Here is a 26,164-nt window from a genome sequence, read left to right on the forward strand (position 1 = left end):
CCATTCATTACATGCAGTACAATGCTGTTTTGGTTAAAGATGGGCCATGGACACAAAAGTGGTGGTTCCAAAGATTCTGTTACACAGGAATAATATAGCCGTCTTAGCTTGTGGAAGTACATTATGACAGTCACATAATAATGAAATCAGCAATGACTTATTTCTCAGAATATGTTAAATGAAGCATGACTGCACATACTGTGTGCCAATGGGGGGCAGACCCTCTTTTATAATAAGATGACTTCACACAAAACAAATTCTACCTATTGCAATGAAGCAGCTTACCAATAAAAGAGTATAGAAAGGAAAGTAGGTCTTTTACCAAAAACTCATCAAAATGAAAGAGAGCACTAGATGAGTTGTCTTTATCATACTCACCAGGGCTCAGGACATACACAGAGGGAGTGGTAGATTAAAGGTGAGTGTTGCTCTCAGTGCTAGCCAGAGAACCTGCTCTGTGGAGATGGTGGCAGACACTGAGGAGACTCAGAACTCATCATAGCAGAAAGCAGGGGGTTGCCAAGCAATAAATGTTAGGGATTCCTAGCGCATCCTCCAAGATTCAGGGAAAAAAGTGGAAGATCAGGCAGAAAGAACTAAAGAGTCACAGGATGGGGCACTGCTCTCCTGACATAAACCAAGTGGTGCAGTCATGACCCCACTGTGATTTTAGATACCCTCACATGACCTGCACTGCTCTGAATCCATAAACTTTTTGACATGGAGGACAGAGGAAGGCCAAAGGAATGAAGCAACAGAAGAAAGGAAAGGCTACCTTGAAAGGGGAGAGCCCTCACTAGAATGGGGAGAGGGGATAAAAGAGGTAACCTGATGGGAGTATGAACAAATTGCAGTTATGTTCATGTACTGAACTTCCCAATAACTTTTTTTAAGGGCTGGAGAGATGGCTCAGCAGTTAAGGCCAGAGTCTGATTCGCCAGTACTCATGTAAAGTCAGACGCACAAATGATACGTGAGTCTGGAGTTCCTTTGCAGTGGCTAGAGGTCCTGGTGTTTCCGTTATCTTTCTCTCTGTGTCTTTCTTCTCTGTGTGCAAATACATACATACATACATAGTTTTCAAAAAAATTTTAAAGCGGGTCTCGATTTCTCAAATCTGGTAATTTTCTATGTATCCATTCACAACATAAAGAAAAATAAGATGTAGAACTAGAATTCAGAGATTGCTGAATTAATATAGTAAATCAAGCATATTTTGGCTATCCTAAAATGGAGATTAAGATTGACAAAATGGAAAACCAAGCTATGAAACAGAATTTAAGCTTGTAATAAAGTTATGTATCTATAAGTAGCAAGTGAAACAAGGTGTTCAGGGTAAGAAGTGCCGGAGAAAACAGGACTTGAAGAAATTAAAAAAAGTTAGCTTGCTAATATCAGAAGTAAAAGGCAAACGAGTAGAGTCAATGCTCCACATTTGTGATAGCTATGTCCTGAAGGTGCCTTGGACATTTGAATTAGAAAACACTGAGCCACTGCTCTGGAGGAACTAAAGATTTATGGCTGTAACATTTTTGTTACCCAAGCAACACATAATTTTGTTTCAAGTGTGTGTGTGTTTTGTTTGTTTGTTTTGAAGAGGGGTTTCACTCTAGCCCAGGCTGATCTGGAATTCACTATGTAGTCTCAGGGTGGCCTGGAACTCTTGGCAATCCTCCTACCTCTGCCTCTCAAGTGCTGGGATTAAAGGCGTGCGCCACTTATTTTTTTTTTTCAAGGCAGGATCTCATTCCAGCCCAGGCTGACCTGGAACTCACACTCTGTAGCTCCAGGCTGGTCTTGAACTCATGGTGATCATCCTACCTCAGACTTCTGAGTATTGGGATTAAAGGTGTTTGCCACTATGCCTGGCTAAAACATCTTATTTAATATATTATGTATACACACATGCATATTTAACCCACAGCCAACAGCACTGTTACTCATGCATAGACAAAGCTTATCTCATACAGGCATTTCTGTGGTAAAACATAGCTTCCTGGGGCTTAAGAACTTTAGCTATAGGCAGATCCCTAATAAAAGTGGTAAAAATGTGGTTCTAAAAAGATCATGTAAAGGACCTTTGTCTACAGTACTACAGTATGGCAGCTGAAAGAAGAAAGCAGAGTGATTCCTTACTTGGATTCGGCTAGGAATCTGTGAATCAGCTAGTGAATACTGAATGACTCAACAACACCCCCCTTTCTGTTCATGTCTGTGAATTACTGAACATGTCACGACTATTCATTATGAAGCTACAAGTAAGGTTCAGTATGTAGGTGAAATTACAAATATGGATTCTACTAATGAAGGAGACTGACTTTACATGTTTCTACTTCGTGACCAATACTACTTGCTTTAGAGTGGATCTGATATAAAAAGACTTTTTCTTTGGTTTTCTGAGGCAGAGTCTTACCCTAGGCCACGCTGACCTGGAACTCACTCTGTAGTACAGGTTGGCATTGAACTCACAGAGATCCTCCTACCTCAGCCTCCCAAATGCTGGCTTAAAAGGTGGGCCCCACCATACCCAGGCAAACACCGTCCTCCACAGCCTGTGCCTGTGCACTCTCTTGGGCCTCAAGCCCAAGTAGTTCCAGCACTCAGGAGGTTGAAGCAGAAGGATGCTGTGATTTTGAGGCTAGCCTGGAACTACAGAGTGAGTTCCAGGTCAGCCTAGGCTACAGTGAGAACTACCTGAAAAAATAAAACAAAAAAGTAAAAATAAAACAAAAAGGGAGCCGGGCGTGGTGGCGCATGCCTTTAATCCCAGCACATGGGAGGCAGAGGTAGGAGGATCACCATGAGTTCAAGGCCACCCTGAGACTACATAGGGAATTCCAGGTCAGCCTGGGCTAGAGTGGACTACATAGGGAATTCCAGGTCAGCCTGGGCTAGAGTGAGACCTTACTTCGGGGGGTGGGGGAAGAGGGAGAAGAGAGGCTGCCAATGGAATTCAGAGATAGAGCATTTGCATGGCATGTATAAGACCCTGAGGTTAACTTGTGTTTTCTTAATTAGTTCAATAGGTAAACTGGCCGGGTGTGGTGGCGCAGGCCTTTAATCCCCACACTTGGGAGGCAGAGGTAGGAGGATCATTGTGAGTTTGAGGCCACCCTGAGACTCCATAGTGGATTCCAGGTCAGCTTGGGATAAAGCAAGACCCTACCTTGAAAAACCAAGACAAAGAAGGAAGGAAGGAGAAAAGAAGCAACTAGCTGAATCAGAAATTAAATCCAGCTGAGGGCAAAACCTCTCACTACCATGTCACCATGTATGACACATCCCACTATGCTTTAATCCCAACACTAACTTTTTTAGTAGGAATACATAAGGAAAACTTCCAGACATGACTAAATTTACACGTTGATTTGAACAACAAACTAGAATTCACAATTCTTTACTCCCTCAGATTATACTTTACATGGTAAAGATCCTATTATACCAACTCTAAAAGAAACTTAAAGGAACTTCTGGGTAAGATGGCTGAATAGGAGACTAGCCAAGAAAATCTGGGAAACAAGATTCAAGATAATATACACACAAGAGACAGGATCTAGAAACAGGCCTATTAAGTCAGGTGTGATCTTCACTGAGAAGTAGGAGTGAACTGTGGCTTAAGAGTGTGGATCTGGGCTGGAGAGATGGCTTAGCGGTTAAGCGCTTGCCTGTGAAGCCTAAGGACCCCGGTTCGAGGCTCGGTTCCCCAGGTCCCACGTTAGCCAGATGCACAAGGGGGCGCATGCATCTGGAGTTCATTTGCAGAGGCTGGCAGTCCTGGCGCGCCCATTCTCTCTCCCCCTCTATCTGTCTTTCTCTCTGTGTCTGTCATTCTCAAATAGAAAAAAAAAAAAAAGAAAGAAAAGAAAAGAAACAAGTGCAGGTCTGAGGTATAGTCACTGGTAGTTTATATAACATGCCTCAGGCCCCAAGTTTAATCCTCAGTAACAAAAATAAAAATAAGCCAAGGGAGATGGCTCAGTAGAACTCTGTGTAACTGTGAGTACTTGAGTTAATATCCCCTGACCCATGTAAAAGCTGTCTTCTGTAATGCCTGCACACCATGGCAAGAAAGGAGGCAGAGGAGAAATTCCAGAAAGTTCTCCAATAGAGTGGTAAATAAGAAATCATGTCTCAAAAGGAGGTGGAAGATAGAGTGGTCAGCTGACCTCCCACTACCCACACAAGACCATCATAAGAGGAGGAAAAGATCATGACATCAAAAGTAAAAGAGAGGGCTGGAGAGATGGCTTAGTGGTTAAGTGCTTGCCTGTGAAGCCTAAGGACCCCGGTTCAAGGCTCGGTTCCCCAGGTCCCACGTTAGCCAGATGCACAAGGGGGCGCACGCATCTGGAGTTCGTTTGCAGAGGCTGGAAGCCCTGGCGCGTCCATCCTCTCTCTCTCCCTTTATCTGTCTTTCTCTCTGTGTCTGTTGCTCTCAAATAAATAAATAAATAAATTAAAAAAAAAAAAAAGAGTGTGGATCTGCTCAGGCTGGCCCCAGGGAAGTGTTCTGCTCTACACACAACTACCTTGCCCTGTGGTGCCAGGGAGGGTAGAGGAAAATGCAGGGCACACACAGCAGTCTTGCAAGATCAGAGCCTGAAGGAGAGGAGGTGGGACACATCAGCTAAGCTCCAGGAGAACATCAGCAGGCATGATTCTCCAACGTTCCTTCTTCCATACATCAGCCCAGGAATCCCAGGAACTGTAGAGAGACAAAGGGCCCCGCAGTGAAAAGCAATGAGCCCAGCAGAGCAGAACTAAAAGCTGCCCAGTGGAGCAGAGTCAAACCAAGCCAGGAGTGCAGCAAAAAGGCAAGTGCCTTCACAGCTTAGTGTAGGTGAGACAGAAACGGACTCTAAAAGGTCAAATGGCCTGACCTTCACTGGGCAATGCATACTATAGGTTTGAACTGGAAGTGCTAAATCTACCTCCCATATCAAGGCAAGTTGTTAAAAAGGAAACGTCACAGGGCAGTGGCAAGAATTCAAAGCCCATTCTACCAAAGCAGAAATACTGACCAATGCAGTAACTTTCATTTAAAAATATTGTATTTATAGGTGAGGGGACAGACAATAACTCATTTTAGAGTTGATGTATGTTTAGTATACTTTTCCTTTTTTGATTGTATGATAGGGTGAACTTTTGTCATTTAAAAATATATCTTAGTGCCTCTTTTTAAAAATCTCTACTCTTGCATAAATATTCCATTTTTTTTTTTTTTTTTTTTTTGGTGTGTGTATGTGCTGGTATATGGCTCAGTTGGATTTTAGGAGTGTTGTATATATTTCTTCACTTGTTTATTATCTATCTACAACTCTTTCCATGCATGACTCATATACTTTCCACAGTTATCCACAGGTCTCCCAAAAACCAGTTCCAAAGGCCTAAGAACCACATAGGTTTATCACAGGAATGGCCCTACTTCATGGTACCAACATTTCTCTGTTAACTACTTTCCTCATTACAGTGATAGATACCTGACAAAGCTGGGCATGGTGGTGCACACCTTTAATCCCAGCACTTGGGAGGCTGAGGTAGGATTGCCATGAGTTCAAAGCCAGCTGGGCTGCACTGAGACCCTACATAAAAAAAAAAAAAAGAGAGAGACAAGACACCTGACGCTGCAGTTAGCTTTTCATTGCTAGCAGAAAGCACCCAACGAAAAACAGTTTAATAAGCCATTCTGGTCCAGTTTGAAGACCAGAATTCCAAAGTAAGCAAGGATACTGGAGGTCAGCTCATGAAATCTCAGAGGGGAACAAAAACTCTATTGGAAACTGTATTATATTCCAGCAAAGAATACAGCTACATTCTGCTCATGTCCTGAGAACTTGAATGAGGTTGGACTCAAAAGTAATGGAATAATTTGCTTAACAGAAGAAATCTCAAGACAGGATAGCATCCAGACTGTGTCACTGTTATTGTTCACTTTTCTGATTCACATCCACGGTGGGGGTGGGGGTGAGAAGAATGAACAAAGCAAAAATGTATCCTTTGGTGAGGAAAAGTTTAAGGTGGCAAACAAGGCAGATGCTGAGAATGCAGCTATAATTCGGGACATCAGCACAATTAAAGAAAAACCTTCAGACTTGCTTCAGGACAAAAGGAAAGGTCCTTTGAGGGTAAAAACATATCCACCAGCACCTATTTGCAAGAAGAGAGCAAGGCTCCACTTCCTAAATGTTCCAAAATCTTCCCCACCACTACCACCAACTGGAAATAAGCATTCAAACACATGTGTCTATAGGGGCCACTTTACATTCAAACCACCATCCTTTACAGATATGCTCAGAGATTTGTTTCCATGGTGATTCTAAATCAGTCAATTTGACAACTAAAATTAACCATCTCAAGTCCTCAAACTCAGCCTCCTGAATAAATGCTGGGATTAAAGGCATGAGCCACCATGCACAGTTCAATTTATTTCTTACAACTAAATGCTGACTGACTATCTTGAATAGCAAAAAGTTATCAATAAGACTAGACTAAGTAAGCTGAAGCATTCCCGAGCAAAAAGTTGCAGGGAAAAAAGAAAACAATGCAAAACATGCAAAGTTTTAATAAACATATAAAGTAAGAGTTTATTGGAGTTGGTAACTGCTCTAGGGCAGTGTGGCAGTTTGGATGTATGCCCCAGTAGACTCAGGTTTTTTAAAAAAATATTTTATTTATTCTCATTTATTTGAGAGAGACAAAGAAAAAAAGAAGCAGATAGAGAGAATGGGTGCACCAGGGCCTCCAGCCACTGCAAACGAACTCCAGATGCATGTACCACCTTGGGTAGCTAGCTTATATGGGTACTAGGGGAACAAGCCTCAAACCAGGGTCCTTAGGCTTCACAGACACACACCTAAGTGCTAAGCTATCTCCCATCTCTGCAGCCCAAATCAGATGTTTCATTAAAGCTTGTAACTTGGCACTTGGGAGGCAGAGGTGGGAGGATTGCTGTGAGTTCAAGACCACCCTGGGAGCACATAGTGAATTCCAGGTCAGCCTGAGCTAGAGTGAGACCCTACCTCAAAACAACAACAACAACAACAGTTTGTAACTTGGATTCCCAGCTGCCTGGCTGTAAGAGGTGTCACTGGGTGGATCCAGCAGTCCAGCTCTAAGGTGTGTTGGGGGAGGATGGGATTCCCAGCCCAAAGGTGTTCAGAGCACTCTGAGCTCTGCCTGGGCTCACTGCTGTTTGTTGTTTGTTTGTGCTTGCTTTATGTTACTGGCTAGTGGTTCCTCTAGCTTCTTCTACCATTGATGGAACTTTCAACTGGATCCTTAAACTGGAAAAATAAAAAATCTTTCCTCCTACAAACTGTGTCTGGTTTGGATGTTCATTCCAGCAACTGGGAACTGAGTACAACAGGCAGCTAGGCAGTAATACAAACCGCTAGGAATAAACTTTTCAGTCATTTCTAATTTGATATCCTTAACAAGAAAACTTATATGAAATCTTTGAGAGTCAAATGATTTGGAAGGACAAACTTAAAACAAATCTCCATAGAACACTAGGTGAGATGGTTTATACTGACTGTCTACGTGAAAGGACCTAGCATCACTTGTGAGTGATTATCCTGATTAGGTTAAAGGAGGTGGCAAGAGGCACCTTAGCTGTAGGCAGGCTCCTGTACTATATACAAAGTAGATCATGGGGGCTGGAGAGACGGCTTAGCGGTTAAGCGCTTGCCTGTGAAGCCTAAGGACCCCGGTTTGAGGCTCGATTCCCCAGGACCCACGTAAGCCAGATGCACAAGGTGGTGCATGTGTGTGGAGTTCGTCTGCAGTGGCTGGAGGCCCTGACATGCCTATTCTCTATCTCTAATAAATAAATGAAATTGAAGGGGGGTTGGTGGTGGAGAGATTGCTTAGCAGTTAAGACATTTGCCCACAAAGCTTACGGGCCCAGGTTCGGTTCCCCAGATGCACATGGTGGCACATGTGTCTGGAGTTTGTTTGCAGTGGCTGGAAGCCCTGGTGTGCCCATTCTCTATCTGCCATTATTTTTTCTTTTGGTTTTTGGAGGTAGGGTCTCACTTTAGCCCAGGCTGACCTGGAATTCACTATGTATTCTCAGGGTGGCCTCGAACTCATGGTGATCCTCCTACCTCTGCCTCCCGAGTGCTGGGATTAAAGGTGTGAGCCACCACACCTGGATTATCTTTTTTTAAAAAGAAAAAGAAAGTAGATCACTGGCTGAGCACTAGGTTCACCCCTGAGCTCTGCTTCCTCATTGTTAGACTGAATGTGATCAGCCTTTCCCTCCAAGATTGACTGTAACCTGTAAGTGTAAACTGAAACAAAGCCTTCCTTAAACCGGTATTTGTTAGGTATTTTGTCTCAGCAACAAGAAAGGAACTGCATACAATGTATTCTAAAACACTGCCAAGATAGTATGTCTTGTTAAAAGTTTGCATTCTTGCGCTGGGCATGGTGGCTCATGCCTATACTCTAAGCACTTCAAAGGCTGAGGTAGGAGGATTACCCTGAATTCCAGGTCAGCCTGCACTATAGAATAAATTCCAGGTCAGCCTGGGCTAGAGTGAGACCCTGCTTTAAAACGAAGGAGGTGGGGAGGGAGAGAGACAAAGTGAGAGAGAGGGGGAGGAAGAGAGGACAAGATAACAATATATGGCTGTTACCAATTCAACATTCATTTCTATGGGACTTTCTCCAGCACTGTCCACGGCTAAAGTAGACACTCGCTTGTGAACAGACCCAGTCACCCTACCCACATTCCATGTGTGCCCTCTAATTCAAGATTGCATACTCATGCCTGACAATGCTTGAGCCTGGCTTAAAGGCAACTTCATCAGTCACAGTTTCTGAACAGGTATTTTACTCACTGAAACTTTATACCAGCTTTATTCTATATTCACTTTTACATATATCAGTTTCACAGTCACGTTTATTTTCTGACTGCCTGCCAAGTAGCTTAATGACTTCTTTTGAGTCACTCAGTCACAAAAATCAAGCCAGGTCAACTATCTCTTACTGAGTAAAACACACACTGTATTTCTGCTTCCGCATTTACATTTAAGAAGAGAGGAACTTGAAGCTAGGCATGGTGGCTTGTGTCCTATAATCCCAGCATTTGGGAGGCTTGCAGCTGAGGTAGGAAGATTGTTTTGAGTTTGAGCTGGAGACCAGCTTGGACAATGAAGTGAGTTCTAAGTCAACCTGGGCTTGACTAAGACCCTGCCTCAAAAAAATATCCAAGAAACTGGGCTAGAGAGATGGCTTTAGTGCTTGCCATGTTCCACTCTCCAGATCCCACAAAAGCCGGACACACAAAGGTGTGGAAAGCAAAAGGTCATACATGCCCACTAGGTGGTATAAGCATCTGGAGTTTGATTTCAGTAGCTGAGGCCTTGGCATGCCAATTCTGTCTCTTGCTCTAGAAAATATTTTTTTTAATTCAAAAAAAATTTAAACAGAGAGGAATAGATAACATATATTCTATGGAAAACTTTATCCGTTTATAACTTTTTGGGCATTTCATAAGCAGAATGGAAGAAATCTAGAAGAGCTTAATATTTGCTAGATGCATCATGAGATGGCTTGTGTATTAAATATTTACATTAATTCATTACAATTATGAGAAATTTCATACATGAAATTAAGTGTAAATTAAAGCCCTGTGTCAGACAGTGTACCATTAAATATAGGTCTAGTTTGGAAGCTCATACTTTTACTACTACATTAAAGAAAAACTTAAGATATTATATAGGTAGTATATTTATTTTCTTCTCCCATGCTAGAATAAATCTCAGGCCTCACATGTGCTAGTCAAGTGCTCTTACTATTCAACTACATAACCAGTCCCATTCACATGATTTTGTAAAAAATATAAAAATATCTATGCAAAAAAATAAAGAAATATCTATGCAGCTGGGTATAGTGTTTGCACACCTTTAATCCCAGCACTTGGGAGGCAGAGGTCAGAGGATCACCATGAGTTCAAGGCCACCCGAGAGTACATAGTGAATTCCAGGTCAGCTTGGACTACAGTGAGACCCTATCTAGAAAAACAAACCAAAAAAAAAAAAAAAATCCTTATGCAGAGCCAGGTGTGGTGGTGCACACCTTTAATCCCAGCACTCAGGAGGCAGAGGTAGGAGGATCACTGTGAGTTTGACGACGGTCTGGGACTCAGAATTCCAAGTCAGCCTGGGCTAAAGTGATACCTCTATCTCTGAAAACTAATAAATAAATAAATGAATAAATCAGAATTAGCCATTATAGAGAATGCCTATAATCCTCAGCACTTGGGAGGCTAGAGGTAGGAGAATCAAAAATTCAAGAGTATGTTGGGAATGATCATAATAATATGTCTATCAGCATATTTTCTTCTCCTCACACAAACAGTGGCATGCCATGCTTGGTGCTTTCCATATTGCTTTTCTCACTCAATAGTTACAAACCAGAAGCTAGTGTATGGAATTGTGACATTTTAGAAATACCAAGTACCTACCAGTGCAGGGCCAGTTAAACAGTATTATGAAATGTGTTCCAAGGGTGGGGAAAGTTAGCAGTGATAAAGATAACCCAAACATAAAATAAGTCTCATGGATGTTCTCCAATATACACACCATGATGCAATGTAAACTCATATATACAACAAGTGGAACCTATATGAGCAGAGCCTAATATCAGAAATTTAGGAGTAGGTATTAAAGTATAATTTTCTGATTAACAATTCCTTTAAGTAATATGACATAAAATATGCTTACTATGTCAAGAGATACTAGTATGTTTGTGAACTACTGTTTGCAATATTACAAAACTGAAAGCAATCTAAATGCTTTAAGCAGAGGAATGACTGAGTACACAATATTGCATCTATATGCTTGAATGCAAAGCAGTTGATAAACAAAGTATAGCAGATCTTTACATTGACATTCAAAACTACTCATGAGCTGGGCATGGTGGCACACACCTTTAATCCCAGCACTTGAGAGGCTGAGGTAGGAGGATCACTGTGAGCTGAATGCCACCCTGAGACTACATAGAGAATTCCAGGTCAGTCTAGGCCAGAGAGAGACTCTACCTTGAAAAACCAAAATATTAATAATAATAATAAAATAAAACACAAGTACTACTCAGTTAAAATATAAATTGAGGGCTAGAAAAATGGCTCAGCAGTTAAGGTTCTTGCAAAGCTAAAGGACCCAGGCTTGATTTCCCCAGGACCCACATAAGCCAGATGCCCAGTGTGGGACATGTGGCTAGAGGCCTTGGCATGCCCATTCTCTGTCTCTCTCTCTCTCTTCCTCTTTCTTTGTCTCTCATAAATAAATAAATGTCACATTTGAGCTAGACACAATCCCAGCACCAGGAGGGTCACAGCTTAAGGCCAGCCTGAACTATACATAGGGGATCCTTGCTCCAAACGCATGCGTCACCCAGTGCATCTGGCTTACGTGGGACTTGGAAAATCGAGCCTGGGTTCTTAGGCTTCACAGGCAAGCACCTTAACTGCTAACCCATCTCTCCAGCCCATCATTTTTTTAAAATAGCTTAAGATATGGTACAAGTGGGAAATCATAGAGAATATTAGTATATATAAAGGGGTTCTTAATTCATTTTACATTTAGCTTGTTTTATTTTAAGTAGTGTTATATGTTAGTTTTCAGTTTATGTTTAATTTGTTTATTTGAGAGAGAGTGAGAAAGACAAAGATAGAGAGAGAATAGGAACACCAGAGCCTCTAGCCACTGCAAACAAACTCCAGACATATGTGCCACCTTGTGCATCTGGCTTGACGTGGTTACTGGGGAGTTGAACTTGGGTCCTTAGCACCTAAGGCGCTTGCCTACAAAGCCTAAGGACCCAGGTTTGACTCCCTAGATCCCACATAAGCCAGATGCACAAGATGATGCATGTGCAACACTGCACATGCGCACAAGGTGGCACATGCATGTGGAGCTCAATGACAGTGGGGGAGGTCCTGGTATACCAATTCTCTCTTTCTCTTTCTTGTTCTCACACTTAAAAAAAAAAGGCCAGTCTGTAGGGCTTGCCCTCAAAAATAAATAAATAAATAAAAGTAAGCAATAAAACTGACATTGACTTGAGACTAAGTAATGAAAAATGAAAAAAAAATCATTGTGGAATATAAAATAGCAGAAGTAAACTGACAGGTATAAAGAGTATCTATCAGTGAGGTCAGAAGTCAGGAATTGGAAATGAAATAGGGCCTAAAAGGTGGATTCTTTGTGAAGTCTTTGTTGAGGACGAGCTTTTCTGACAATTACTCCCACAGCTAAAATGCTTTTCTGTAACCTTTCCTTCAACATGACAGAAAGACTGTGGATCACACAGCAAATCCTTAGCCAGAAACTTGGAGAAACCGTCCCCTGGAGTGGCTTCCCCCCAGTGCCGAGCTGCCCAGCACGCCGCGGGCTGCGCGCTGACCTGTGTGGAGGGCCTCAGCAGAGACCCCATACTCTGCAGCTCAGCGCCCGCGCCCGCCCACACTGAGAAGGCGCGCTTGCAACCCTGCGTGCACTGCCAGTTTCTCTTGGCTCCAGAGAAAGCTCCACCTGCAGGGTTTCATTTTTCTGTTTGACACCTCAGTGTTGATTTTCCTATGCAGTACAAAAGAGCCCTCTCCAGTGCTTCCCACACAATTGCACAATCGCTCCATTGTAACTCAGAAGAGGATTAATGATTGGGTTTTATTTGATTGTAGTTTTGATTAATCCTGACTTTGTTTAATTTGTGACCTTTGCTGGAATCCCAGGGGCTGGGAATTAGCACATGCACACTGTACCGCTGCACTCTGGCTGTGGGAGCTTGCCAATTTATTTCATGCCTCATTAGCTGAAAAGCTATGAAGTGTTAGTCCAAAAACAACTGCACATTTTCTTCAGCATATGGACACAAAATTTTGTATGAGCTTTTCCTTTCTATTTAGATCTGGTAAGCCAATAATTAAGTCCGTCCTGGTTATGCCTGTAGAGCTCTAATTCCAAGTGGCAGGTATCTCAGCACAACACTAAGCTCAGGCAAGCCACATCATCATGCGGCTACTCTTGCTTCCCAGGGCTCAGAATCAGCTTTTGTGAGAAGGGTGCACGCGCATGCACACACACACACACACAAACTTATTTTTCACATACTACAACATTCTATTACAAATGTTTCCTTGAAATTAAAATCAAATCCATACCAATAAACTCAATTTATAACTTCACATAAAGGGTGCTATTAATTTTTGAGCATTTGCTATCTGAAGATCAGATCTCTACAACATTTAATAACAAAATATTTATGAGAAGCCCTTTTACATGACACTCGGGTCTGCTGGCTGACTGAAAAGTTCACTCCAGAATCAAAAGTTCCACATCTATATAAATGTGCAGTGCTTTGCTAACTTAAGGTAAATGTAGTCCAAAACTCATCATATGATCTAGTGACTTAAATCAATCACTGTTTTTTTTTTTCATAGTTCTAGTTTTCAAACATCGTTGAGACATTTAAAAGTGATTCCAGTTTTAAACATTAAATGACAAAACAATATCAAAAACTGCCTTTTATCTAACTCAGCAGTCACAATCTCCCCAACCTCTTTCTTTCTCTGCCTTCTCCTCCCCCTTTCTCTCTCCTCTTTTGTTTGGGAGATCATGTTTCCTTCCTAATTTTGCCCAAGCTGGGCCCCTCAATGCCTGGGACCAAGCCATTCTCTTCCTCAGCATTCAAAATGGCCAGGACTTTTGGCATCTGCCAAGATACCCAGAGATAATCAATACATTTTCCCCTTCCACTTTCTTTTTGTTTTTGAGCAGTCACACATGAACCTCAGGCATTATCCTCGGTCACACTGTCGGCCTTTTCTTGAGATAGGGTTTCTCACTGGCCTGGAGGTCCCCAACTAGGCTACAGTGGCTGGTCAGCCAGCTCTAGGGTCTACCTGCCACTGCCTCCAGAGGTGGGCTTACAGGCACTCACCACCATGCCCACCATTTATGTGGCACTGAGCAGGGGTCTATCTCAAGCAGTTTATCATCTGAGCCATCTACCCAGGCCTATGATAGCACTTTTCTAGTGGCATACCTACATCCTTCTACTAAAACATTCAGTATTACTTTTTATCAAAAAATTTTTATGTAAGGGTATCATTAGGTCATATAATGGTAAAAAAAAATGCAATTACAATTTCAAGAGTAACTGGAATGAAAACTTTGGAAACTAAGCCAGGTATAGTGGTGTAGACCTTTAATCCCAGCTCTCATGAGGTATAGGTAGGAGGATCACCATGAGTTCAAGGCCACCCTGAGACTACATAGTGAATTGCAGGTCAACCTGGGCCAAAAAAGGGTGGTGGTGGGGGACTGCAGAGATGGTTTAGGGGTTAAGGGTTTGCCTGTGAAGCCAAAGGGCCTAGGTTCAATTCCCCAGGACCCACGTAACCAGATGCACAAGGTGGCACTTGTGTCTGGAGTTTGTTTACAGTGGCCAGATGCCCTGGCATGCCCATTCTCTTTCCCTCTTTCTCCCTCAAATAAATAAATAATTAAAAGTATTTTTAAAAATTTGGAAACAAACTTAACTAATTTTTAGGAATAACTGAATGGGTTAACTGAGAGCTGCATAGTACATCTTGAGTTATCTAATACCTGTTCTTAGCGCACTACAGCACAAACTGGAATGGTGGAGTTGTAATCTGGCAAATAGGTTATGAGTTAAGTAGGGGTTTGTCAAAAGGGCTTCAGAAATCAGTACTGAGCTAAACTAGAAGTATCTACTGGTTTCTTAACATTTTTTAAATTGATTTTTAAATATTTTATTTTTACTTATTTGACAGAGGAGGGAGGGAGGAGAAGAGAGACAGAGAGAGAGAATGGGCATGCCAGGGCCTCCAACCACTGCAGACAAACTCCAAATTGCATGTGTGCCTTGTGCATCTGGCTAATGTGGGCCCTGGGGAATCGAACCTGGGTCCTTTGGCCATCTTTCCAGCCCATTTTTTACAATAAAAAGATTGTACACATAGACCCCCCTCTCCTGAAGAGGGTCTTTTGTTGGTATTCATTGTGGGGGCCAAGAGGTCTCAGTCAGTCTCTGCAGGGGTGGGGGAAACATGGTGTCTCTGGCTAATTCCACCCTGAAGCTCTGATGATCTTTTTGCGCCCTATTCAGTGATGTCCCGAGCCTTGGTGGGCAAGACAGAGACCTGATTTAGCGCTGCTTTCTCTGTAACCTGGATCTCCATTTTTATGAGATCTGAGTGAGCACAGTGTCTGTCACCATTTCCCTGGAACAGGTTTTCAGGCTGGCTGTGGGAGTAGTATTCGGGTCACAGCCCACCCCCAAATACGTGAGGGGTAAGTCTGTATGTAAGCATGTATGTTAGTTTGAACGTATGTCCCCCATAAATTCAGGTGTTTTATTAAAGCTTTTAGCTTGGGTCTCCAGCCACCTGGCTAGAGGAGATGTCACTGGGGAAAGACCCTGGGTCCGGCCCTTAGGTGGCTGGGGCAGATCTGATCTCTGGCCACGGTGTGCAGAGCGCTTTGAGCTCTGCCTGGGTCCCTGTTTGGTGCCCGTTCACCCATAGGTGTGCAGAGTGCTTTGAGCTCTGCCTGGGCCCTGTTTGCTGCCCATTCATGCTCGCTGCTTTTGGTTGTTACGGCCTACTTGCTTTTCTCTACTTGGCTGGATGGAGGCGGCTTCTTCCCCCATGGACGGAGCTTCCCTGGGTCCATAAGCTTGACATAAACCCCGTCTACCTGCTTGATGTTCATCCCAGCACATGGCCTAACTCAACAGTACGTGTGCGCGCACACACACATGTGTAGTTTAGGGCTTGGAATTTTTCTTCTTGAAAGAACCAACAATTGACAATTACTGGCTATCAGCCTGGATTAGAGAGAGAGAGACCCTGCCTTGAAAAACACCAAACAATAAATTGAAATGCACTATCTGTCTCTTTTTTCCTATTATGTATTAAGACTGCAATGTAAATGTACAAAATAGTTCACAGGGAGAACACCAGGAAAGGAATAAACTTCAGAGTGCATTTTATGTTGCTGCTGCTGTTTTTCTGAGATAAGGTCTTCTCTGGAACTCTGCAGGTAGATCAAAAAGGCCAGGGACTTGTGATCCCGCTTTTGCCTCCTGTAGCTAGATAACAGGCATGCACAAAACACACAACCATCGAGCGTCTGCCCAGTTTACACAAGGCCTTGTTCAATCCCTAGCACTGAGAGAAAAAAATAACTCCTGAGTATGGTATTTACTGATTAAAATTCAACGAAACGATATTAGATCGAGCCACTGTTACAAAAAGTAAAAAAAAAAAAAAAAAAAAAAAAAAAAAGATAATAGAAGCAAAAGTATCTTATACACTAGACCATTAGACAAGTTATGCTGGGAAATACTTTATTGAGATGTTCCGTAAAATAGATAATGGACAGATTAAAACAAAAATAAACCATTAATCTGTCTCCACTTAAAAATAATTGTCATTGTCTTCCAAATACAATGTGGGAAAAAAAAATGTGGGGCTCAAAAGATATTTAGTCAGGCATGGTGAGACACACACACACACACACACACACACACACACACGATAATCGGGAAGTCAACCTTGGTTACGAGGTTATGAGACCCTGTCTCAACCAAGCTACCCTCCAAAATACTTACTCCATATCCATTTACAGTTTAGGACATAGATTTCTATTCTTGAAAGAAAATAATTGACAGTAAAGTATGTGTGTATTTCTTAGAAAACTCCATGAATTTATTTACTATAGAATACAAGAAAACTGGCAGCAATGTCAAAGTATCAGAGCAGTCACACATCTGTCTAAAATCTCATCAGAAGTTCTCTGAAGTAGAAATGCAAGGATAAAATGTTTGAGTATGGCTACTGATTTGGTAAGTATTACAGCTTGTGCCCTGCACAGTTCTATGTTACTTGATTGTACTCAAGAAGATTTGCTTAATGGTTTTTGCTTCATAGTGATTTTTTTCAAGTTAAAATTTAATTTAGTGTGTGAGTGAGACCATACATGTGCCACAGCACATGTACATGTGGGAGGTCAGCTGACCACTCTATCTTCCACCTCCTTTTGAGACATGATTTCTTATTTACCACTCTATTGGAGAACTTTCTGGAATTTCTCCTCTGCCTCCTTTCTTGCCATGGTGTGCAGGCATTACAGAAGACAGCTTTTACATGGGTCAGGGGATATTAACTCAAGTACTCACAGTTACACAGAGTTCTACTGAGCCATCTCCCTTGGCTTATTTTTATTTTTGTTACTGAGGATTAAACTTGGGGCCTGAGGCATGTTATATAAACTACCAGTGACTATACCTCAGACCCGCACTTGTTTCTTTTCTTTTCTTTTCTTTTTTTTTTTCTATTTGAGAATGACAGACACAGAGAGAAAGACAGATAGAGGGGGAGAGAGAATGGGCGCGCCAGGACTTCCAGCCTCTGCAAATGAACTCCAGACGCGTGCGCCCCCTTGTGCATCTGGCTAACGTGGGACTGGGGAACCAAGCCTCGAACCGGGGTCCTTAGGCGTCACAGGCAAGCGTTTAACCGCTAAGCCATCTCTCCAGCCCTGTTTCTTTTCTTTTAAAAAATATTTTTGGTGACGAGCATCCTCGGCTCCCGCCGGCCGGCCGGCCTCGACGCCGCCTCCCGGATTGCCTGAGAGCTCCGAGCGCAGGCCAGTGGCCCGGGGCCGAGGTCCCGGACAAGGCGAGGCGACGCGGCCGAGCGGGGAAGGTGGTGGGAGGGAGCGCCGGTCTCTATATGGCGGCGGCTCTGTCGGGCCTGGCTGTCCAGCTCTCGCGCTCGGCCGCCGCGCTCCTATGGGGTCTTCTGCAAGGGGCTCACCCGCACGCTGCTCATCTTCTTCGACCTGGCTTGGAGGCTGCGCATCAACTTCCCCTACCTGTACATCGTGGCTTCCATGATGCTCAACGTGCGCCTGCAGGTTCACATTGAAATCCACTGAAGGTCATTCCTTGACTGACAGGCGTCATCCCAGCTCACTGTATCAGAGGACACAAAGCATGGGGGGCAGAAGAGGGACTCTGGGCACCTGCCTGGCAAACGTGAAGTGCTCTGGACAAACTCTTAAGCGGCCTTAAGAAAAGAACCCAGAGGGGGAGCCCCTGCCCAGCAGTGCCTTCCAATGAGAGTGACCTGAGCTGCGCCGATCTCTTGCTTCACAGTGGCAACAAACTGCATCCACATCTGACTGAGTCAACAGGAAGAGGGCCAACCCTGGCCGCTGCTGTGCGCAAGGATGAGGGTCTGACCCCTGGCCCAGTGGAGGAGCGCCTTGCTGGGGTGTATGGTGCCATGAAGGAAGCCCTGAGGAGGGACTGGCTGGTGGGAGGACCCAGAGCCACAGACAGCCACGAAGGACAGTACCCCAAAGGAGAGCCCTGGGTGTTGGGGTGGCCAGGCCACCCCAAACATTGGGATGTGGGATTCTTTAAGTGTGAACTGCCAAGCGCTTTTCCTGAGTTAGAACTGTCTTGTCTGCGTTCTGATCTGCTCTGGATGCCAGGCGACCTTCCTGAAGTTCTCCTGGAAGATGAGACAAGATGTTTTCTCCTTACCCTATTAAAGTCCTTGTTTTCAGAGCAAACAATAGGCTGCAAGAAAATTGTTTCAAGTATAAAAAGTACTTCAAATGGTCTCCAGATAATACTGGGGCTACTGGCTTTACAACCTTTGGAATTAGCAAATTTCTCATGCCATAGTTAAGGTACAGGAGAACAATAAAAACAGTAGGTTAATTTTAAAAGCTGTCTTAGGAGGATTTCTTTTGCCTTGAGCCAGGATGCGTAGAGCACAGCGATCCAGTCCCTGCTCCCTGGAGTCCATGTGGATGACTAGACGGACCTTGCTGGTTGGTGCAGAAGGAAATTGTTGAGCATGTTTTAAGTTGTGCTGGGAAGAGGCTCAGGACTGAGAAACCCTTTCTGTAGATGATGTATCCAGCATGATGTCCAGTGAGAGCGCAGTGACTTCACGTGAGGTTCTTTATGTATCTTCTCAGATCCCCATTCTAAAGGGCTACTGTCCCAGACACCGTCCATCTCTGCCGGTCTCTGATTGCCTAATGGGAGTGATTTTTCTGTCTACCTGCTCTACTTTTTATTATGCAAGCTTTGCTCAGTTCACAGTGAGCTGTTACCATGTCTGCATTTCATAGAATAACTCTAACCTGCAGCAAAGTTTCATCTCCTTTTCCTCCCCCAACTTGAAGCAGTTTAATTGGAGACACATATGGTGACGTTACAATATTAACCTTGGAATCATCTTCTCAAGCTAGGAGTCCCAACAGGGTTCTCCTGAGTATGAAGGAACGATGAGTCTATTTTCCATAGCACAGATAACAGAAAAGAAAATCAAGCATTTCCGTGACACAGTTTCCAGGTCCTAGGAATTGAGGTCTCTTTTACATTAAGATTTTTATTTATTTATTATTTATTTATTTATTTATTTATTTGAGAGCGACAGACACAGAGAGAAAGACAGACAGAGGGAGAGAGAGAGAATGGGCGCGCCAGGGCTTCCAGCCTCTGCAAACGAACTCCAGACACGTGCGCCCCCTTGTGCATCTGGCTAACGTGGGACCTGGGGAACCGAGCCTCGAACCGGGGTCCTTAGGCTTCACAGGCAAGCGCTTAACCGATAAGCCATCTCTCCAGCCCTACATTAAGATTTTTAAAGTAACTCCCCTTTGTTGTTTGTTGATAACTTTAATAAAGTCATTCATTTAAGAATGTATAATTTTTTTAGGACTCCTGAACTCAGAGTTAAAATCAGCCATTTAAGGGACAATGCATTGCATACATCATTTATACTGTGTGCTAAGTTACTATGCCATGTGCTGTTTTAGTGTTTTGGGAAAATGAATAAGGTCTGTTCTTTAGCATAAAAAAATATTTTTATTTATTTGCAAGCCGAGAGACAGATAAAGATAGGGAGCGAGGGAGGGAGGGAAGAAAGGAGGGGGAGAGAAAGGGGGAGAGAGAGAATGGGCACACCAGGGCCTCCAGTCACTGCCAATGAACTCCAGACACACATGCTACAATGCATCTCGCCTGTGTGGTAAAGCAAGTTATGAAAGAAGCACTGCTAAAGGAGACAGCATAAGTCTGCAAAGCAGGACTCTGCCTCAAAAACCAAAACTGCTTGCCTGTGAAGCCTAAGGACCCTGGTTCAAGGCTCGATTCTCCAGGACCCACGTTAGCCAGATGCACAAGGGGGCGCATGTATCTGGAGTTCGTCTGCAGTGGCGGGAGGCCCTGGCGCGCCCATTCTCTGTCTCTATCTGCCTCTTTCTCTCTCTGTTGCTCTCAAATAAATAAATAAAAATGAACAAAAAAAAATTAAAAAAAAACAACAAACAAACAAACCAAAACTGGAGCATTCAAAAGGAGCCTTGAAAAGTAAGCATTTAGGTTTCTTTTTCTTTTCCCCTTAACCCTCCCTCCCTCTCTTTCTTTGTAATTTCGAGTTCGGGTCTTGCTCTAGCCCAGGCTGACCTGGAATTCACTATGTAGTCTCAGGCCAGCCTCAAACTGAGAACTCAAAGCAATCTTCCTACCTCAGTCTCCCAAGTGCTGGGATTAAAAGCGTGCATCATCACACCCCGCAGGAAGAGACAGAATGGGTGCACCAGGGCCTCCAGCCGCTGCAAACAAACTCCAGACACACGCACCATTTTGTGCATCTGCTTTTACCTGGATACTGGGGGATCAAACTCTGTTGTCAGACTTTACAGGCAAATGCCTGAACTGCTAAGCCATCACTCCAGCCCTCTTTTCCTTTTTTATTTGTGTGTGCACGTAGCTACCACAGCACACATGTGGAGATCAGAACACAACCCTGAGGTTTCAGTTCCCTCCTTCCACCTTGTTTTGGGACAAGGTGCTTCTTACTGTTTTGCCACTGGAAAGGCCAATCTACCTGGGCAGTGAGCTGCTAAGCTTCTATATTCTCCTGGCTCCATCTCACATAGATACCTTGGATTACAGACACATGCACCACTGGGTATCTGGCTTTAATGGGTGTTGGGGAGTTCAGCTTGGGTCAGTAGGCTGATGGAGCAAGGACTTTTAACCATGGAGCCATTTTCACATCCAAAAGTCAACTTAAAAAAATAATTTCATTGATTTATTTATCTCAGAGAGAAAGAGAGGGAGGGAGAGGGGGAGAGAGAGAGAGAGAACGAATGGGTGTGTTAGGGTCTCCAGCCACTGCAAATGGACTCCAGTTGCATGCACCATCATGTGCATCTGGGTTACATGGGACCTGGGGAATTGAACCTGGATACTTAGGCTTCATAGGCAAGTGCCTTAATCACTAAGCCATCTCTCCTGCCCCAAAAGTAAACTTTTTTTTTTTTTGGTTTTGCGAGGTAGGGTCTCGCTGACCTGGAATTTATTAGGTAGTCTCAGGGTGGCCTCAAACTCACAGTGATCCTCCTATCTCTGCCTCCCAAATGCTGGGATTAAAGGCGTGCGCCACCATGCTTGGCTCAAAAGTAAACTTTTATTACATAAACTCAACTCATGTGGATGAATGGAGCAGGTCAACAATATGGTGGATGATTCAGTCATAAAAATAGATGGAATTTGGGCTGGAGAGATGGCTTAGCGGTTAAGCGCTTGCCTGTGAAGCCTAAGGACCCCGGTTCGAGGCTCGGTTCCCCAGGTCCCACGTTGGCCAGATGCACAAGGGGGCGCACACATCTGGAGCTCGTTTGCAGAGGCTGGAAGCCCTGGCGCGCCCATTCTCTCTCTCCCTCTATCTGTCTTTCTCTCTGTGTCTGTCGCTCTCAAATAAATAAATAAATAAATAAATAAATAAATAAATAAATAAAAATTTAAAAAAAAATAGATGGAATTTAACAATCTTAGACTCAAGAAAAACTCAAGTGTCTATAAATCAAAAATATTGTTTCTCTGAGAAATGAAAGGATTATTAAAGAGTCATAGTAAGACAGTCAGTGGGATAAGAAGGTTCTAAGTAAGTAGATCACTTTCCTTTATTTCTGCTAAGAGGAGGACTTTCGCTGCTTCAGGCTAATGGTCACATTCAAGAAACTGCCAGGATAACCAGCAACTCTGGCTTCAAAACACAACGCCACACAGGGTACAAGGTCACGTTCTTGATTACAAGTGCATGAGAAGAGTCCTACTCCTTCCCTTGGTCACAGATGAAAGAATGTAAACAGCAGCCACCCACAGCATTCTGAGGAGGAGAGAGGGCGCTATCCAATCCTGCCCGTGATGCAAGACAAAAAGATGGTGTTGCATAAGAAAGGGCAAACAGCTGGGGCTTGGTGGTATACTGCCTTTAACCCCAGCACTCTGGAGGAAGAGGTAGGTGGATTATCATGAGTTCAAGACCAGCCTGGGCAAGAGGGTAAGAAAAAAAAAAAAAACAAACCCAAAATAAAATCATAACCAATTAATTTTATGCAACACTTCCTAAAGTTAACTATCCCTTTCTTTATTGGTCCAAAATTGAGTGAACTGGCAGGTATTCTTCAAGAGAGAAAACCAAACTGGTTTATATTTCTTTGCAGGAAAACTGGTGCACAGACCCCAACAACAGCGCAGACGTGCAAAGGCAGTCATCTTTTTGTGATGGAGACTGGACACTGGGGAGCACTGGCATGTTGGGCAGCACCTCCCAGTAGGGTGCCTGCTAGAAAAGGGGGCACCTGTCTCCATATTCTGAGAGTGAGACCTCCTAAGAACAACCATGGCAAATAGTCCTGTTGTTTGCATGTGATCGGCACAAGAGTGGACACACTGTGTAAAACCATCATCAGACAAGTAAGTAGCATAGACTGAAATGTAACATGTACATCTGTCCTCACCAACAAACTTTACCAGTCAGCTCCACATCATAGTATTTTACTGCAATATCACAGGAGGGCTTCATCCATAGCAAACAGAGTTACAGGAGCTACTTAGTAACACATGAATTTAATTCATCTCCTAGTGTCAGAATTAAAGCATGACACTTCTTCTGTTGCCGTTCCAGGTAGCACAGTGGTTCAAGGCGGCTGTAATTCACCTTACCACACAGCAATGGCAAACAGTTTACAACAGATTTACTCTAAATGCGGCAATCAAAACTCTTAGGAGCCGGGCGTGGTGGTGCACACCTTTAATCCCAGCACTCAGGAGGCAGAAGTAGGAGGATTGCTGTGAGTTCAAGGCCACCCTGAGACTCCATAGTGAATTCCAGGTCAGCCTGGGCTAGAGTGAAACCCTAGCTCGAAAAACCAAAGGGGGGGGGGGTAACTTCTTAGGACAGATGTTTCAGACTTCAGGCAGGTTAACTATGTGCAGGAACAACATAACAGCCTGCCCCTGCCCCCATGCCTTTTTCTTCTGATGAATTTTGTTTTCAGCAACTGGATTGTGATGTGTGCAGTTGTGATTTTGTTTACTTTCACCCTGTTTTATTTTACTGCTTTTCTAGGATCTGTAGATCAAAGATTTATACATGAATTACGTAGAAAAAATTATCTCGACCATAGTTTTCTCAAATATTTGTTTCTGCCTTATTCTCTTTTTTATTATTCTAAATATGAGTTTATACATAACAAACTCATACTTTCTTACATGTCAATGAAACACTTTCCACACTCTAAAATGTTATTCCAGCCAGGTGTGGTGGCGCATGCCTTTAATCCCAGCACTCAGGAGGCAGAGGTAGGAGGACTGCTGTGAGTTTGAGGCCACCTTGAGACTACAAAGTGAAGTCTAGGTCAGTCCTATTTTGAAAGTTCACTCTTTTTTGACAACTCATGTCTACAATTAAAACCACCAAGTAAACTTCTCAGCACCATTTCAGCTCTGATACTTCCATTTTTGGCTAGTAAGATTGCTTTGTAGTTAAAGGCACTTACTTTTAAGGCGCAAGGGCCCGGGATTTGACTCCCCAGGACCCATGTAAAGCCACATGCGCGAAGTGGCGCATGAGTCTGGAGTCTGGCAGGAGGTCTTGGCATGGCAATGCTCACACACTCTCTGTCTGTCTCTTTCTCACAAATAAATTTAAAAACTCTGTTTTTTTAAAAAAAATTTTTTAAATTTATTTTTATTTATTTGAGAGCAACAAACAGAGAGAAGGGGCAGATAGAGAGAATGGGCGCGCCAGGGCCTCCAGCCACTGCAAACAAACTCCAGATGTGTGCGCCCCCTTGTACATCTGGCTAACGTGGGTCCTGAGGAACTGAGCCTCGAACCAGGGTCCTTAGGCTTCACGGACAAGTGCTTAACCACTAAGCCATCTCTCTAGCCCAAAACTCTGTTTTTAAAACCTTTTTTGCATCTTTCTTAGTTTTTCTTTCTATGCTGAGATTCCTATCTGTTCTACTGTTAGCATAAGAGTTCAAAAATTCTCTGATTTTAAATCCTTTTCTGTTGAAACAAACACTTAGGACTCCTGTGAGATAACTTTTACACCATGTGCTGGTCTTCATTATGAATTGTATGTTACTGTTTCTTTGTATGCCTGGCAACTGAAAGACACTAAGGACAGAACATTACTAGTGCTATACTGTAAGTGATATTGGATGACTCAGCTCTACGGTCTTCGAAGTTTCATTCTACTGTCGCTTTCACGTGACTCCTCGAGCTTGCGGAGGTCAGGATTTACTCTACTTTCACTTGTCTGCTCTTGAAGTATGGGGTGTTTCTTGGGCTTTTCTGTCCCAGTAAAACCATGCTCCAAGTTCTACTCTATTACAGACTTCCTTGGGGCTCTGCTTTGTTTATTTATCTATTACGAGAGAGAGAGAAACAGACAGACAGAATGAATGAGCACGCCAGGGCCTCTAGCCACTGCAAACAAACTCCAGATGCATGCGCCATCTTGTGTACCTGGCTTTACGTGGGTACTGGAGAATTGAACCTGAGGCCTTTGGCTTTACAGACAAGTGCCTTAACAACTAAGCTATCTTTTTGGGTCTGCATTGTTAACTTGTAATAAACACAAGTCCTTATATTAGATCATGTTCCTTATTCTTAAAAAAAAATTAGTTGAGAGAGGGGCAGATGAGAGAGAGAGAGAGAGAGAGAAAGAAAGAAAATGGGTATATCAGGGCCTTTAGCCATTGCAAATGAACACCAGACACATGTGCCACTTTGTGCATCTGGCTTATGTGGGTACTAGGGAATCAAGGCCCTTAGGCTTTGCAGGCAAGAGCCTTAACCACTAAACAACCTCTCCAGCCCATGTTCCTTATTCCTAAAATGACTTTTCTGTTACCTCAGCTAGACAAAGTATTTAACAATTAACAGCTGGGCATGGTGGTGCCTGCCTTTAATCCCAGCACTCAGGCTAGCCTGAGACTACATAATGAATTCCAGGCTAGAGCAAGATCCTACCTCAAAAAACAAACAAACAAAAGTTGTACCACTCTGCCTGGACTGGAATTCAAATTCTCTATCATGTCTCTGCCTCCAGCCCACAATCCCACTGTGATTTCCATAGTATCTAACCTCTGGTGAGCCGTGGGCAGTCTCATCCAGTGAAGGGGCACCCTGGGCTTCAGACAAGAACGCATGGCCATCTCTTCAACGTACTTGTATATGGGTTAATCTCCTGACTGACCTCAAGAATCCCCAACCACAGAACGAAGGCACCTCAGAAGGCTGCTGAGGCAAACAAGAACATGATTTTACAGATGCAGGCGTCTTACAACTTAGAGAAGAACTTGTACTTTCTGAACGGAACACTGCAACCATGAAGAGTTAAAAGGCTTTTCCAGCTGCAAATCAGAAAATACAAACTAGAAGCCGGAGGGGGGGTGGCACACCAGCACTTGGAAGGCAGAGGGGAGGGCCACAGTGGGTTCAAGGCCAGGCTGGAACTACTGAGTGAGTGCCAGGTGAGCTTGAACTAGAGTGTGACCCTACCTCGGAAAAAAAACATATGAACAAGACCTTCACTCTAACAATCATACTGTGCAAATATGTCTGTTCACTAATTTTAAAGTATTTCCTCATCTGAGTCTCATAACAAACTTAAAAGATGGACTTATTTTTTTAATTAAAATTCTTTTAAAATTTATTTTATTTCAGAAAGACAGAGAGAAAGATGCAGACAGAAAGAAAATGGATGCACAGGGCCTTCTTCAGCCACTGTAAACAAACT

At 43.4% G+C, this 26,164-nt stretch overlaps 1 protein-coding gene and 1 pseudogene across 6 annotated transcripts in view; one reads left to right on the plus strand and one right to left on the minus strand.

Moving 5' to 3' along the window:
- Positions 1-26,164, minus strand: part of Erc1 (ELKS/RAB6-interacting/CAST family member 1) — a 346,919-nt gene that overhangs the window by 126,770 nt on the left and 193,985 nt on the right. The gene's annotated exons all lie outside the window — the stretch shown is intronic.
- On the plus strand, positions 17,771-18,005 carry LOC123455750 (annotated as a pseudogene).

Source organism: Jaculus jaculus, chromosome 18, assembly GCF_020740685.1.
Source record: "Jaculus jaculus isolate mJacJac1 chromosome 18, mJacJac1.mat.Y.cur, whole genome shotgun sequence".
Classification (NCBI taxonomy): domain Eukaryota; kingdom Metazoa; phylum Chordata; class Mammalia; order Rodentia; family Dipodidae; genus Jaculus; species Jaculus jaculus.